The sequence below is a fragment of the Schistocerca cancellata genome, chromosome 9 (assembly GCF_023864275.1).
Source record: "Schistocerca cancellata isolate TAMUIC-IGC-003103 chromosome 9, iqSchCanc2.1, whole genome shotgun sequence".
Taxonomy (NCBI): Eukaryota; Metazoa; Arthropoda; class Insecta; order Orthoptera; family Acrididae; genus Schistocerca; species Schistocerca cancellata.
Window position 1 is genome coordinate 59620218 of NC_064634.1, and position 16665 is coordinate 59636882.

Here is a 16665-nt window from a genome sequence, read left to right on the forward strand (position 1 = left end):
CTAGAACTTAGAACTACTTAAACCTAACCATCCTGAGGACATCACACACAGCCATGCCCGAGGCAGGATTCGAACCTGCGACCATAGTGGTCGCCCGGTTCCAGACTGTAGTGCCTAGAACCGCTCGGCCACTCGGGCCAGCTAAGGGGGAAGAGACGGACAGCACTAAGTCTTCAGAAAATACCAAAGGAAACACTAGAACCAAGGTAGACCTCCCAAAAACTTATGCACAGTACAATTCAAGAGACTCTCAAACTACACGCCATGTCGGACAGCATCAGCACGACGAGGAAAGGTACACTGCCGGAAAAGTATGCTAACCTTCAGGGCAGGTAACGGGGGCGTTAGCGGTCACAAAGCAGAAAATACCGCTGGTTACACTTCACTAATAAGAATAATGCTAAATCCAAACTAACATCAAGGAGCAGAAGGTGGCTAATAGCTTCCGCCAGCCTGACAGACTCGACTTGTTGCGGTTGGTCGCAACACGCAAACAACAGCGAGATTTCAAACAGTGGAGGTTTCAGTACTGGATACAGTTGACTCAACTTGAAACGTCCTGGGTTCGGTCATCGGCTACGGCCCCTCGATCCGACAGTGCCTGTGCGCCGCCAGCGGTCCCGTCCTGTCCTCGCACTGCGGACCTCCTCACTGCTCCGACCGAAGCCCCCGAACTGCCTGACACACAAGACGACCCGTAAATACGAGGTGCATTCAAGTTCTTAGGCCTCCGATTTTTTTTCTCTGGACTGGAAAGAGATGGAAACATGCATGCGCATTGTTTTAAAATGAGGCCGCGTTCATTGTCAATACGTCCCAGAGATGGCAGCACCGTACGGCAGATGGAATTTTACCACCAGCGGCGAGAATGAGAACTGTTTTAAATACTTAAAATGGCGACGTTTTCCTTACTTGAACAGGGTGCAATTATTCGTTTTCTGAATTTTCGTGGTGTGAAAAAAATTGAAATTCATAGACAGTTGAAGGAGACATGTGGTGATGGGGTTACGGATGTGTCGAAAGTGCGTTCATGGGTGCGACAGTTTGATGAAGGCAGAACATCATGTGACAACAAACCGAAACAACCGCGGGCTCGCACAAGCCGGTCTGACGACATGATCGAGAAAGTGGAGAGAATTGTTTTGGGGGATCGCCGAATGACTGTTGAACAGATTGCCTCCAGAGTTGGCATTTCTGTGGGTTTCTGTGCACACAATCCTGCATGACGACCTGAAAATGCGAAAAGTGTCATCCAGGTGGGTGCCACGAATGTTGACGGACGACCACACGGCTGCCCGTGTGGCATGTTGCCAAGCAATGTTGACGCGCAACGACAGCACAAATGGGACTTTCTTTTCGTCCGTTGTGACAATGGATGAGATGTGGATGCTATTTTTCAATCCAGAAACAAAGCGCCAGTCAGCTCAATGGAAGCACACAGATTCACCGCCACCAATTCGGGTAACCGCCAGTGTTGGAAAATTGATGGTGTTCATGCTCTGGGACAGCGAGGGCGTAATCCTTACCCATTGCGTTCCAAAGGGCACTACGGTAACAGGTGCATGCTACGAAAATGTTTTGAAGAACAAATTCCTTTCTGCACTGCAACAAAAACGTCCGGGAAGGGCTGCACGTGTGCTGTTTCACCAAGACAACGCACCCGCACATCGAACTAACGTTACGCAACATTTTCTTCGTGATAACAACTTTGAAGTGATTCCTCATGCTCCCTACTCACCTGACCTGGCCCCTAGTGACTTTTGGCTTTTTCCAACAATGAAAGACACTCTCCATGGTCGCACATTCACCAGCCGTGCTGCTATTGCCTCAGCGATTTTCCAGTGGTCAAAACAGACTCCTAAAGAAGCCTTCGCCGCTGCCATGGAATCATGGCGTCAGCGTTGTGAAAAATGTGTACGTCTGCAGGGCGATTACGTCGAGAAGTAACGCCAGTTTCATCGATTTCGGGTGAGTAGTTAATTAGAAGAAAAATCGCAGGCCTTAGAACTTGAATGCACCTCGTACTAGCCGTGGCACCAAAGATAGTGCCGCAGTACTGGCTATCGATAACCGCTGCTGCTGCCACTCGTGGACAAACAATAATAGCAACTCAGTGGCACCAGTAACACAAGAAGGAATCGAGACGCCACTACCGCTATTACACGACGTCAAGTTATGAACGGCAAGAACGCCAGCCCCACAAGACTCAGTGTACTTAAATAATTAACGGAACATTTTTTTTTCTCCAAGCTTGATGCTTGCACCACACTGTTCCCAAATAAATTCTGTAAAACCTAGGATTTCAACTTTATCTGCACTCACTGATGTGGCCGCATCGCACCTTAATGTGCTAGCCTGTACGTGTGCCGTCGTGGTACCTCTAGTGGTCTGCTCCTCAGGCAATTTCCTGCTGCACCAGTGACATCCTCGTCATTGCTGCAGTGCTTCCCCCCCCCCCCCCCCCCGGTCTCCAGCCTTCAGTGGGTCAAAGAAGAAGAGCGGCAGCCGAGCTGCAGAGCGGAGGAGGAAGAACAGTTCACCGAAGCTTTGCTATCTCCTCTCGGGTGCGCAGGCTTGCCTGTGGCGCTGTGTTATCGTGGCTAAAATGTGAGTTCACATTTTGGTGACCACGTAGAGGCTGTAATCATTTCTTCAGTTTCCTAAGGGACTCACAACAGATTCCGAAGTTGATCATTTGAGCACGAGGGAGGACGTCGAACAGAACAACCTCAGAGGACTGTAGCCATGACTTTATAACAGCAACCGAGTCCTGTTTCGTACTTCTTCTTCGAAGGAGACGGTATGTAGTACCACTACATGGAATGCCACTTTGCTTCAGGCTCAAAGTAGAGAATCCATTGTGGCGCCAAGAAATGTGGTTGGGGAGAGGAGCACTGGCATGTTTACGACTTTATTTTTCAGGCTTTTTATTTTAATTTTCCCAGTCCAGATTTCATTAACACGTCTTGCGATGTGACATCGCTTGGTAACACCCCACGTCCTTCAGTGAGAGGTGTGAGAACGTGACCATCTCGTGGAGCACAGCGTCGGCATAAGCGATGGTGCGAGAACTTAATCCTTTGCAATTGTTAAATTGGTTCTATAAAATTTGTTTCTGCCTAATTGAGGAGAATACAAATTGTATAACTTAAACGGCAAGAAAAAGAAAAAATGTAATGCACTAAGTCAGGTAGAAATAAGTTGCGATACGTAGAGGGAATTGATATGCTACTTTTAAACGTGAAATATAGTCTAACTGGTTTGTTGGTTGATAGTAGCCTATTTCTATCTATTTCAGATGAGAAGTTCTCGGTAGAAGTTCGAACTGTTCTCATCTGAAATAATGTGTGTTTATGTAGGTTTGTTGTGTTTCCCTGTACTGATACATTACTTAGAGCGTTGCGTGTCAGAAAACTACATGATATCCAATACTTGTTTTTTTGTCTAACTATTGGTTGTTGTGGTATATTCTGTGTGATACCGGAGGGACATAGACAGCAGGTGTTATTCGGATTATATGCTGATTGAGCAGATGAGACATACAACAAATGAATTTTAGCTTTACACGAAGAATAAATTTAACAGAAATAGAACCTAGTTCATTGCTGGTTGAGTACATTATTCTATACATTGTATTGTATTGTATTGTATGGAACCGGGGACCTAAAAACGACGGAGAGGCTTCGCCCCCGCCGTAGCCCTCGTCGTTCACAACCCCACAATAGGCTACAGCAGTCCACTCACCCCACCGCCGCCCCGCGACGAACCCAGGGTTATATATGCGGTTCGGCCCCCAGTGGACCCCGTCGGGGACGTCTCACACCACACGAGTGTAACCCCAATGTTTGCCTGGTAGAGTAATTATGGCGTACGCGTACGTGGAGAAAGTATTTGCCCATCAATCGCCGACATATTGTAACTGAGGCGAAATAAAGGGAACCAGCCCGATTCGCAGAGGCAGATGGAAAACTGCCTTAAAAATCATCCACAGACTGACTGGCACACCGGACCTCGGCGCTAATCCGCCGGACTGTTCGTGCCTGGGACCGTGTAACATTATGTGATTGTCTTATCATTTTAAATCATTCACTAATCGAGCAGTCGCTCGGCAACAGCTACAGTTAGCAAATAATGTTGCGAGAATGTAAAAGGTGAACGACCTGTGACGTAACTTGTTTATTGTCGAAGCGCCGTCAGAGATGCAGTGAGTCATTGACTTTGAAAACCGCGGCGCGAAAAACGGACAGAAGAAGAACACTTTTACATTTTTTTTTTTTTTTTTTTTTTGAGGTACGAGATATTCTTGATGAACAGTTACTCATTCTTCTCTTGTCTCCTGTAACTTGTGTCGGACGCGCATGTCTTGCCGCCGTATTATTATTGTTAAAATTAATATTGTTCTAGTGTAAAGTAAATGTGTAATACTCAAAGTGCCTAGCAGTAGATTTATTGTGCGACGTGTATGTGAAAACGTCAAAGGAATTGTTTTCATTAAGAGAAGTGCCAGTCAAAACGGCATCCATGTTAAATCCGTCATTGCAGTGTAAGTTTATCTATTACTTGCCATAAATTCAGAGTTAAATGGAACTGGTGTATGGACTATTCATTTACTATAGAATCTATGTCGCACTTCTTCATGAAATTATTTAATTTTCTATATGTTTCTGCCAAATAGAGAGTTCACAGTCACGAATTCTTTCGTCGAGTTCGGACGGAAGTTGCATGCGGCGAAATATTTTCTCCGCGCCATATTCTACTGGTAAATGCATGATAAACTACGGTCCCTTAGGAAATTCATGTTGAGCTATCCAAAATAATTACATTTTGAATAGGCATTTACTCTCCTATGCAATGCAACTTCCGACTGATCAGACGATCCAACAAGAAACAGCCGCACACGGTCGGCGTTCGCAAATATGTTTCCACCGCTGATTATAGCTATATGTTACAGCACAAAAGTAACATATTGTTATAATTAGAGACTACGAACGGGGACATTTATAACTGTATGTTTATGTATACACATTACGTAAACATATCGTTATAACCGACACGCCTTCTCCCCGGAAAACAGTGCGTTAGACCGCACGGATAGCCGAGCGGGTGTATTCTATACATTACTTAATACACTACATTTTTAGTTTTATACATGGTTTATACAGAAAATACATTTTATTTATAAAGTACATTGATTGTAGCTTTACATAAAGAAGAGGATGTACTTTAGTCTACACATAATAAGGCGATTAATAACGAGCGAGGAGGCGTAGTGGTTAGCACATCAGATTCGCATCCGGAAGGACAACGGTTAGAATCCGCGTCCGGTCATCCTGATTTAGGTTTTCCGCGAACTCCCTACATCTCTTCAGACAAATTCCAGAATGGTTCCTTTGAAAGGGCACTGCCGACTTCCTTCCCTATCCTTCCCTAATCCGATGGGCCGGCCGTTGTGGCCGAGCGGTTCTAGGCGCATGTTCGAATCCTGCCTCGGATATGGGTGTGTATTTTGTCAAATGGCTCTGAGCACTAGGGGACTTAACATCTATGGTCATCAGTCCACTAGAACTTAGAACTACTTAAACCTAACTAACCTAAGGACATCACACACATCCATGCCCGAGGCAGGATTCGAACCTGCGACCGTAGCAGTCGCGCTGTTCCGGACTGAGCGCCTAGAACCGCTAGACCACCGCGGCCGGCTGTATTTTGTCCTTAGGTTAGTTACGTTTAAGTGTTTCTAAGTTCTAGGGGACTGATGACCTAAGATGTTAAGTCTCGAAGTGCTCAGAGCCATTTGAACCTAATCCGATGGGACCTATGACCTCGCTGTTTGGTCCCCTTTACCAACGAATAACACATTACTGCTTCTGTGCAGTATACAATATACAAGGGCAGTTCAATAAGTAATGCATTTTTTTTCTGAAACAGGGGTTGTTTTATTCAGCATTGAAATACACCAGGTTATTCCCCAATCTTTTAGCTACACAACACTATTTTTCAACGTAATCTCCATTCAATGCTACGGCCTTACGCCACCTTGAAATGAGGGCCTGTATGCCTGCACGGTACCATTCCACTGGTCGATGTCGGAGCCAACGTCGTACTGCATCAATAACTTCTTCATCATCCGCGTAGTGCCTCCCACGGATTGCGTCCTTCATTGGGCCAAACATATGGAAATCCGATGGTGCGAGATCGGGGCTGTAGGGTGCATGAGGAAGCACAGTCCACCGAAGTTTTGTGAGCTCCTCTCGGGTGCGAAGACTTGTGTGAGGTCTTGAGTTGTCATGAAGAAGGAGAAGTTCGTTCAGATTTTTGTGCCTACGAACACGCTGAAGTCGTTTCTTCAATTTCTGAAGAGTAGCACAATACACTTCAGAGTTGATCGTTTGACCATGGGGAAGGACATCGAACAGAATAACCCCTTCAACGACCCAGAAGACTGTAACCATGACTTTACCGGCTGAGGGTATGGCTTTAAACTTTTTCTTGGTAGGGGAGTGGGTGTGGCGCCACTCCATTGATTGCCGTTTTGTTTCAGGTACGAAGTGATGAACCCATGTTTCATAGCCTGTAACAATCTTTGACAAGAAATTGTCACCCTCAGCCACAGCTGTGCACGGCCGGCCCGCACGCGGGAGATCAGACAGTCTTGCTTGACCTTGCGGCGATGATGACACACGCTTTGCCCAACGACTCACCGTGCTTTTGTCCACTGCCAGATCACCGTAGACATTCTGCAAGCGCCTATGAATATCTGAGATGCCCTGGTTTTCCGCCAAAAGAAACTCGATCACTGCCCGTTGTTTGCAACGCACATCCGTTACAGACGCCATTTTAACAGCTCCGTACAGCGGTGCCACCTGTCGGAAGTCAATGAAACTATACGAGACGAAGCGGGAATGTTTGAAAATATTCCACAAGAAACTTCCGGTTTTTTCAACCAAAATTGGCCGAGAAAAAAAAATGTGTTGCATTACTTATTGAACTGCCCTCGTAAAATGTGTCGTTGGGCAGAAGGAGCCTCGGGAATGAAAGTTCTTCGAGCTTTCTCCTCCCAAGGGACATTTGCCGTATTACTAGATTTTTAGGATGAGATGTCACTGCTAGTGTCGGTGCTCTGTTTGTTTTATGATTGTTACTGCCTGTTGCCTAAATTGCGAATGCACGCCTCAGCGGCACAACAAGGAAAACCCCGTGACTCAGCCGCTGCAGGCGGTCCGAACTGCTGGTTAGGTGCGCACTGGTCGCTGTCGTGAGACGGGAAACCCAGCCTCCTGACCGCCAGCAGCGCCACACTCGGTAGATTGGCGAGCTTTCATCATCTCCAGGACAATGTTCGACAAGAAATCATCTCTGTCAGCCCCATAACGTTCCTTCTCTCCTCTTTGCGCACTTCAGCTAGGCTTCGCGGAAATCAACTGCCACAAACCTTTGAATACGACCGTTAGCGAACAAGTCTGTTATTACTGCACGTGAGAGATCGTACAGATTTCCTTCTCCTTACTGATGACGCACGCTTCGCCCACCACCTTACCGTGGGTTTATCCACTGCTCGGTGTGAATGCTTACAAATGTTTGTGATGTAGTATGGTTTTCCACGAAAGGAAATTCAATAACACACCTCAACTGCAGACGCTAGTGTGAAGAGCGGTAATACCGCTACCATCTACCGGGATTACTGAAAATACAGGAAATGACGTGGGAATGTTGAATATTCAAGGATCTCGCAAACAGAATTACATTTTTTAAACCCAAATTTCCCGGGAAAAAGAGCGTAAGTTGCATCACTTACTAAACGATCCTCGTATATCTGTCTCAGAAAAACCTTCTCTGGCAGTTTCTGTTTCCCTTAGTCCTCCTACTCCACGGATCTGATCCAAACAGTGGCATAAAATGTCTTGTAATAGGTAAATGCTTAACAACACTTTCATAACTTCTATGCACTTACGCTGCTGAATGTTCTTCACGACATTTACTCTCATCTATTGTTGAATGTGTGACGATATCTCTAAGACATGTCTCGGAACCCAGAACGAGAGGTACGTGTGAGGTAGTGGTAAGACTGTGCCCTCACATCAGAGAGGAAGGAGGTTCAAACCTCTCTCCTGTCATTCAGATGTGGAGTCGTTAAATCTTTCAAGTGAAACCGGCATTCTTCCTTTGAAAAAGGGCACTGTCGATTTCCTTCCCTCTCCTCTCCTAACCCGAGCTTGTGCTAAAATTAGTTAAGATGCCACATGAAGGACGAAATGAAATATATTAGATCGTGACCTGTTAACTGCGCCCGGTGAAATTCGCTTCCTTCGAAATTTACACCCAGAAAAGTTCGCCGAATGCCCCACTCAACGTGCTGAACAAACTCCACAGCTTGTCCAGCCGGTTGCGTTGTGTACAGATGTAAAGGAATGGCGATGATCGAACAAGAACAGATGAATGAATGGATGGATATGTTGGTCTGGAAGCACAACGCAACGTCTTTTAGTGCCCGGACGAAAGTAGTAAGCAACGAGTGGCAGCAAACTACATTAAACAAGAGCAGGAAACAGCAACGGAAATTAAAAGCAACAAAATTGCAGAAAATTATGTGTGTGCCCACAATGATGCACGAAAAGAAGGTACCGTGTCAGAATTGAAACTTAGACTGAACCAGGGGAAAGTGGTAGAAGGAGTTAAACCAACGTAGTAGGAGGCGGTGGCTGGTCGATCGTACGCAGAAAATGGATGAGCCAGCCACTCGGCAACACACTAAAACCTCCAGCCTAAGAGCCGAGGCCAGAGTTGGACACATCACAAAACCTTACACACTTGGACGACACTCGCCTCTTCTCATCTAAAATAGTGGGCGGATCCCAACCCAGATTCGCTTCCGTCCTCTAATTAAGACTCGATTAAAATATGGCATACAGCGATTTGCACGCTGCGTCACATAATTTGGGGGGAGGCAGGGGGGCGGGGAGGAGGGATCTTCTCAGCGGAGTAAGAAGTTATGTGTAAGGGAACAGTGCCCGATTCGGAGGCTTGAAAGGATCACTTCATCCCGCTTGAGTAGAAAAGTAATGCCAAAATTTTTGCAGTCCTAATTAATTAAAAATCGGAAGAAATCACAATTCCTTTTATGTAAAACCTTATCTTCAGGAACTACAGCTTAACACATAAAAATTATAACCATTTCTCCTTTACATGACAAAGCAAATATAAAATAAAATATGGCCTATACCCGTGGATCAGCGTATGGTATATCTAATATGCAAAAGATGCGTTGCCATACGAACTGAAAGACCAGTGTTCTGCATGTACACTATATGATCAAAAGTATCCCGCAACCATATGTATTGTGGAATCGGGCACCAGATGGCGACGCGCCATTGTAAACAAAGTCGGCCAGTTTGTGTTGTGAAGAGAGAAGGAGTAACATCAGAATGGGTAGGTCAGTGACTTCGAACTTCGACTAGTCCTGATGCCACCTGAGTAACATATCCGTAAGGGACATTCCAACCCATCTATAGCTTTCCATGGAGGCTGGCGGTTACGTGATTGTGAACGGTAAACGTGAACAACCGTGGCTAAACCTGTAACCTCCCCCTCACTTATCGACCTTAATGACAGTGAAAAATTAAACCGCGTGTACCTAATGGAAATTTGGGAAAAGCAATCGTCACCGAAGTTAATTTGTCAGTAAAGAGGGAGGAAAGGGTTACATCTAAATGAAAGGAAAAATGCTAATGAAACTGGTGGAAATTAATTTTGAAAAGGGGTAAAGTTAATAAAGAAAGTAAATGTGCGGCCGTTACGTTAACAATTAACTAGCGGTAATTAGATATTTGAGATATGGGGAAAATTACGGTCGCCAGTCCTAAGGACAATTACTATAGTAACTGAAAAAAGAAAGGTTATTACACATATAATTAGCACTAGAAGCGTGGCAACTGAAGGTTGACACGTGTAGTGTGAAAACTGAAAGTTTGTCAGAAGTAATAAATTTCGCTACACTCTGACTTAATTTAGCAAAAGAATTAATAAAACCGGAAAATCGAAAGTTAATTTAGTGACTGAAGTTAATAGTGAGCTTTCTTTCTGAAGCACATCGAAATTCAGTAACATACGGTTAGTCTTGAACTACCTCAACAATCATTTCAAAAGCTATTTGAATCTACGCAATTTAGAAATAAGAGATTTAACTTTGATCTTGAATTAAATGATTCTGAACAATTAACAACAGTAAAATTTAGTACGTACCAAGCTGAGCTGCAGTCACAGGTAAGCTAAAATACGGTAACAAAACTCGCACTCTTAATTTGTGCTTGTGTAATCTAAATATTGTAGCCAGCTATGAATACCTTAACTGAACTTTGAAATTAAACCAGTGAAATCGAATGAAAATTTCAACGACACTCGGGTTCATTCCGGAAAAGGAAGGGACCCTGCTTGGTAACGCAATTGGGACAATGAGCAACAAAGGTTCATGCTAAGTTGCTGTTGGTTTAGTTATGAAAATGGATCAGTTTGAAAAGCTGAGGTCTGCCTTACAGTTCTAAAACTTTATACGTGCTTCCAGTCTTTCTTGTTGGTTGATTGAAGGTTTGAAGCCGTCGATCGAGGAGGTGGCGACAGTCACTCATTGTCGGCCATCGCTGTTGCAGAAGCTGGATGTTGGCGCGCCTTCTTCTCGACACGGTCACCAGGCGAAACGGGCTCTTGATGTGCGCCAGCTAATGCTTCCCGTCCGCGACACCGTGTCAGAAACTATCATAGCAAGTCGAGCGCAATTACATGCTGCCCAACCCCGAAAGCGCGGCAACTCACGGGAGCGTCACACAACACACCTGCTCCACTGCACCACCCCAGCCAGACTCCCCTCTTCCCGCGCTCCACGCGACAGAGTTAACACTACCAAAGATCCTAAACACTTTTGTTCTCCACACGACCTATCGATGTATTCGTTCGATAGCATAGTTTTCCCTAGGCCAGACCCAGCGTATAAATACAAATAATAATCACAAAACAAATCAACATAAATGCATAAATATATATATATATATATATATATATATATATATATATATATATATATATATATATATACAAACAGTAAAACAATTACAATATATAAAGACACAGAAATGTTATACCTTCAGGTAACAAAATAAGGAAAAAAAATTTATAGTGCAGCAGATGGAAATAGGAGGATATGCATTTCCGGCGTTACAAACCGACACCAAGCAGATCGTCGAACATTGCGAAGGGTGGTAGCAGAAACTCGCAGGAAATTAGCGGAAGGAATCACTCGCGAGTTACAGAGCGCTATGATCAATCCAGCCAGCACAGTGAATGTGTGTAGGTAGTTAAAAAGACTGGGCTGCAATGACTGAACAGCTCCTCATAAGCCACACACTTCTGTACTGGATGCCGGCCGGGGTGGCCGAGCGGTTCTAGGCGCTACAGTCTGGAACCACGCGACCGCTGCTGTCGCAGGTTCGAATCCTGCCTCGGTCATGGATGTGTGTGCTGTCCTTAGGTTAGTTAGGTTTAAGTAGTTCTAAGTTCTAGGGGGCTGATGACCACAGAAGTTAAGTCCCATAGTGCTCAGAGCCATTTTTGTGCTGGATGTTTTCCGACCCTTGAGGTTGCGTACAGAGCAACGCCGCTTGGCAGTGGATGAATGGAAAAGAGTGATTTGTAGTATACCCGGTGGTAGTCTGATGGAAGCATCTGGGTGTGGCAAATGCCTTCAGAACGTTACCTGCCATCATGGGCCATTCAACAATGATGTACTATAGAAGTGGTGGAGGGGAGAGGTGTTTCTTGTGGTTAGGATGTATTGTCGTCTTACTGCGCTTAAGAAAATGGTAAATGCCGAAGGCTAATGGGCCTCCAGACTGTTCCAGCTCGACAGCTCATCTCGATCAGCCGGACGCTCGGGGGCAGTGGCGGGCAGGAGTGAGTAAACAGCTTACGCACGTGCGCAGTGTCACAGGTGGGCACGGCTGGGCAAGCAGCTTACATGCTGCACTGTGCACAAAACTGTGGCTAGGGAGGAGACCATGTACAAGGCAGTGCAGGATGCCTCATCATTATTTACAAAAACATTTTATTTCATTTGAGAAATACACTACTGGCCATTAAAATTGCTACACCACGAGGATGACGTGCTACAGACGCGAAATTTAACCGACAGGAAGAAGATGCTGTGATATGCAAATGATTAGCTTTTCAGAGCATTCACACAAGGCAGGCGCCGGTGGCGACACCTACAACGTGCTGACACGAGGAACGTTTCCAACCGATTTCTCATACACAAACAGCAGTTGACCAGAGTTGCCTGGTGAAACGTTGTTGCGATGCCTCGTGTGAGAAGGAGAAATGCGTACAATCACGTTTCCGACTTTGATAAAGGTCGGATTGTAGCCTATCGCGATTGCGGTTTATCGTATAGCGACATTGCTGCTCACGTTGGTCGAGATCCAATGACTTCGCAGAATATGGAATCGGTGGATTCAGGAGGGTAATACGGAACGCCGTGCTGGATCCCAAGGACCTCGTATGACTAGCAGTCGAGATGACAGGCATCTTATCCGCATGGCTGTAACGGATCGTGCAGCCACGTCTCGATCCCTGAGTCAACAGATGGGGACGTTTGCAAGACAACAACCATCTGCACGAACAGTTCGACAACATTTGCGGCAGCACGGACTATCAGCTCGGAGACCAAGGCTGCGGTCACCCTTGACGCTGCATCACAGACAGCAGCGCTTGCGATGGTGTACCCAACGACGAAACTGGGTGCACGAATGGTAAAACGTCATTTTTTCGGATGAATCCAGGTTCTGTTTACAGCATCATGATGGTCGCATACGTGTTTGGCGACATCGCGGTGCACATTGGAAGCGTATATTCGTCATCGCCATACTGGCATATCACCCGGCGTGATGGTATGGGGTGCCATTGGTTACACGTCTCGGTCACCTCTTGTTCGCATTGACGGCACTTTGAACAGTGGACGTTACATTTCAGATGTGTTACGAACCGTGGCTCTACATTCGATCCCTGCGAAACCCTACATTTCAGCAGGATAATGCACGACCGCATGTTTCAGGTCCTGTACGGGCCTTTCTGAATACAGAAAATGTTCGACTTCTGCCCTGGCCAGCACATTCTCCAGATCTCTCACCAATTGAAAACGTCAGGTCAATGGTGGCCGAGCAACTGGCTCGTCACAATACGCCAGTCACTACTCTTGATGAACTGTGGTATCGTGTTGAAGCTGCATGGGCAGCTGTACCTGTACACGCCATCCAAGCTCTTTTTGAGTCAATGCCCAGGCGTATCAAGGCCGTTATTACGGCTGGAGGTGGTTGTTCTGGGTACTGATTTCTGAGGGTCTATGCACCCAAACTGCTTGAAAATGTAATCTCATGTCAGTTCTAGTATAATATATTTGTCCAATAAATACCCGTTTATCATTTCTTCTTGGTGTAGCAATTTTAATGGTCAGTACCTTTCCGTTTATTCCAGATTAATGAAGTATTGAGTGTCAGTCCTCGAGCTGACCCAAGACGCATAATACTCTTTTTAAGTGTTGGGTCGTTCAGCTAGGACCTTTCTGCAGTTTTCATGTCTTCGCCATAGAAAACAGTTGTTCACGACCATATGTTGGGCCAAACGTAGGTATGACGTTAGCTGCATTACTGTGCAATTTGGGAAAGTCTTCTGCACGAAGATCGCGATACAATCTTATCAAATCTTGTAATATCTGTCTTTGAGCACTGTGCCGTTTTCCAAACCCTTTACACTAATGCTCATAAATTAAGGATAATGCTGATACATGGTGAAACAACGCTTAGGCGGGGTGGGCGCTTTGTGGGTTTAAATCACCTCGGGGTATGACTATGTGGTGCATTTGACTTGCGATCGTCGCACTGTGGCGCTGGCAGCAGTCCACATACGTAGAGGTGTGTTGGTGAATGTCAGAGTACGGTGTAGCGAGTAAGCGAGAAGACGTTTTGAGACGTGCTAATGGTTACTGTGTGTTGAAAATGGCTCAAAGAACACATATTGATGACGTTATGAGGGGTAGAATACTAGGGTGACTGGAGGCTGGTCAGAAACAGCAGGTCGTAGCACGGGCCCTCCGTGTGCCACAAAGTGTGATCTCAAGATTATGGCAACGATTCCAACAGACAGGAAACGTGTCCAGGTGCTACATACTGGGACGTCCACAGTGTACAACACCACAAGAAGACTGATATCTCACCATCAGTGCCGGCAGACGTCCACGGAGTACTGCCGGTAGCCTTGCTCGGGACCTTACTGCAGCCACTGGAACAGTTGTCTCCAGACACACAGTCTACAGACGACTGAACAGACATGGTTTATTCGCCTGGAGGTCTACAAGGTGCATTCCACTGACCTCTGGTGACAGGAGAGCCCATAAAGCCTGGTGTCAAGAACACCGTACATCGTCATTGGAACTGTGGCCCCAGGTTATGTTCACGGGTGAGTCGAGGTATAGTCTGAACAGTGATTCTCGCCTGGTTTTCATCTGGCGTAAACCAGGAACCAGATACCAAACTCTCAATGTCCCTGAAAGGGACCTGTATGGAGGTCATGGTTTGATGGTGTGGGGTGGGATTATGATTGGTGCACGTACACTCCCGCATGTCTTTGACAGAGGAACTTTAACAGGTCAGGTGTATCGGGACGTCATCTTGCACCAGTATGCCTGCCTTTTCAGGCGTGCAGTGAGTCCCACCTTCCGCCTGATGGATTATAACGCACGGCTCCAGCGAGCTGCCATCGTGGAGGAGTACCTTGAAACAGAAGATATCAGGCGAATGGAGTGGCCTGCCTGTTCTCCAGACCTAAACGCCATCGAGCACGTCTGGGATGCTCTCGGTCGACGTATCGCTGCACGTCTTCAAACCCCTACGACACTTCAGGAGCTCCGACAGGCACTGGTGCAAGAATGGGAGGCTATACCACAGCAGCTGCTCGACCACCTGATCCAGAGTATGCCAACCCGTTGTGCGGCCTGTGTACGTGTGCATGGTGATCATATCGCATATTGATTTCGGGATACATGCGCAGGAAACAGTGGCGTTTTGCAGCACATGTTTTTCGGGACGGTTTTCTCAACTTATCACCAATACCGTGGACTTACAGATCTGTGTCGTGTGTGTTCCCTATGTGCCTATGCTAATAACGCCAGTTTTGTGTAGTGCCACGTTGTGTGGCACCACATTCTGCAATTATCCTTAATTTATGAGCATGAGTGTAGTTCTAGTTGCCAAAACAGTATCTGGTAAACTGAAAACGGAGTGCTAAACAGTTTTAACTCGTTTTGTAGGCTCCGCATGTCCTGAAGCATGGCCTCAAATCTTTGATGAAGTTGTACGATAATGTGTTGATTTTCACCAAAAGTTATTTCTTCAAGAAGGGATGAAGAACGCTCGAAAAAAATTACGTTTCCACTACAAAGTTGCCTTTCAAAAATATGAAATTTGTCCACGAATGCATCAGTTTTATCGCACATACAAACAATTAACAGATCCTTTCTTTGAAGTGACGTATCCAAGCTATTTAAACGACTTGTAATGTCAGTTAGGAAGGCTAGGTCCGCTACCCATGTCTCGTAACTGAGTGATGGTTGCCTCTTCCCTTTAATTCCACAAACAGTGCAATTTCTTCCAGAACTGCGTAAAATACATCGAGAACTTTGCCTCTGCTAAGCTACCGTATTCCGCAGTGACATGCTGCTTCCAGGTCGTCTAAAAAGCCTTTGAACTGGCGGTGGTTGATACCTTGGAGCCTTGCAAAATTTAAACACTTCACTGCAACCTGTATGATCTCGGCGCATATCGCACTTTCAGCACAAAGTGCTTCGTGGTGCACAAAACAGTGTATGTTTGATATTTCGTTCCGAAATTCCGTCTTGGTTTTCTTCCATCAGACGAGTCACATAACATTGCTGGCTCCCAGTCATTTGCGGTGCAGCTTCTGCTTCCACAGAACAGAGCTTGTCCCACGGCAAACACGTTTTCTACAAATTCACGAACAACGTCAAAAATGTCCACAACTCGTGGTCTAGTGGCTAGCGTTGCTGCTTCTGGGGTGCCAGACTCGATTCCCGGCCGGGTTGGGGATTTTCTCTGCCCGTGGACTGGGTGTTTGTGTTGTTCTCATCATTTCATCATCATCATAATTATTATTGATAGTGGCTCGACTGGAGTGCGGAAACAATAATTGGACTGCGTAAAAATAGGGAATTTGTACGGGCGCTGATGACCGCGCAGTTGAGCGCCCACCAAACCAAAACATCATCATCATCAACGTCAAATACGTCGCGACCTATCGTTGTGTACTCGATCTTCGAAAACCTATAGTTTCCGAACTAACGCTCATCACAAATATTGCGAGCTGAGCAACGTCTCTTACATCTGTGGTTTCGTCAATGGCTAACGAAAAATTTGTAAAAGTCTGCCACATCTGCTTCAGTAGATTTTTCAAATCTGTGCCCACATATCCGAAGAGATACTGTTTTCTTGGAAAGACAAACTCCTTCAGATTTCGTAATTTATACTGGCACTAAGCACTCGACGACGGTGAGCAGGCATTATTTCACCAGGGGACCCACTGAGAACGGCGGTCCAACTGTTGCAATGATTT

General features: G+C 45.8%; 1 protein-coding gene and 1 non-coding gene across 5 annotated transcripts in view; one reads left to right on the forward strand and one right to left on the reverse strand.

Moving 5' to 3' along the window:
• LOC126100793 (fatty acyl-CoA reductase wat-like) overlaps nucleotides 1-16665 on the forward strand; it is a 253262-nt gene that overhangs the window by 60067 nt on the left and 176530 nt on the right. The gene's annotated exons all lie outside the window — the stretch shown is intronic.
• On the reverse strand, nucleotides 55-138 carry Trnas-gga (transfer RNA serine (anticodon GGA)). Its single transcript is given in 2 exon segments — nucleotides 55-89; nucleotides 99-138. It is a non-coding gene; the product is annotated as a tRNA-Ser (tRNA).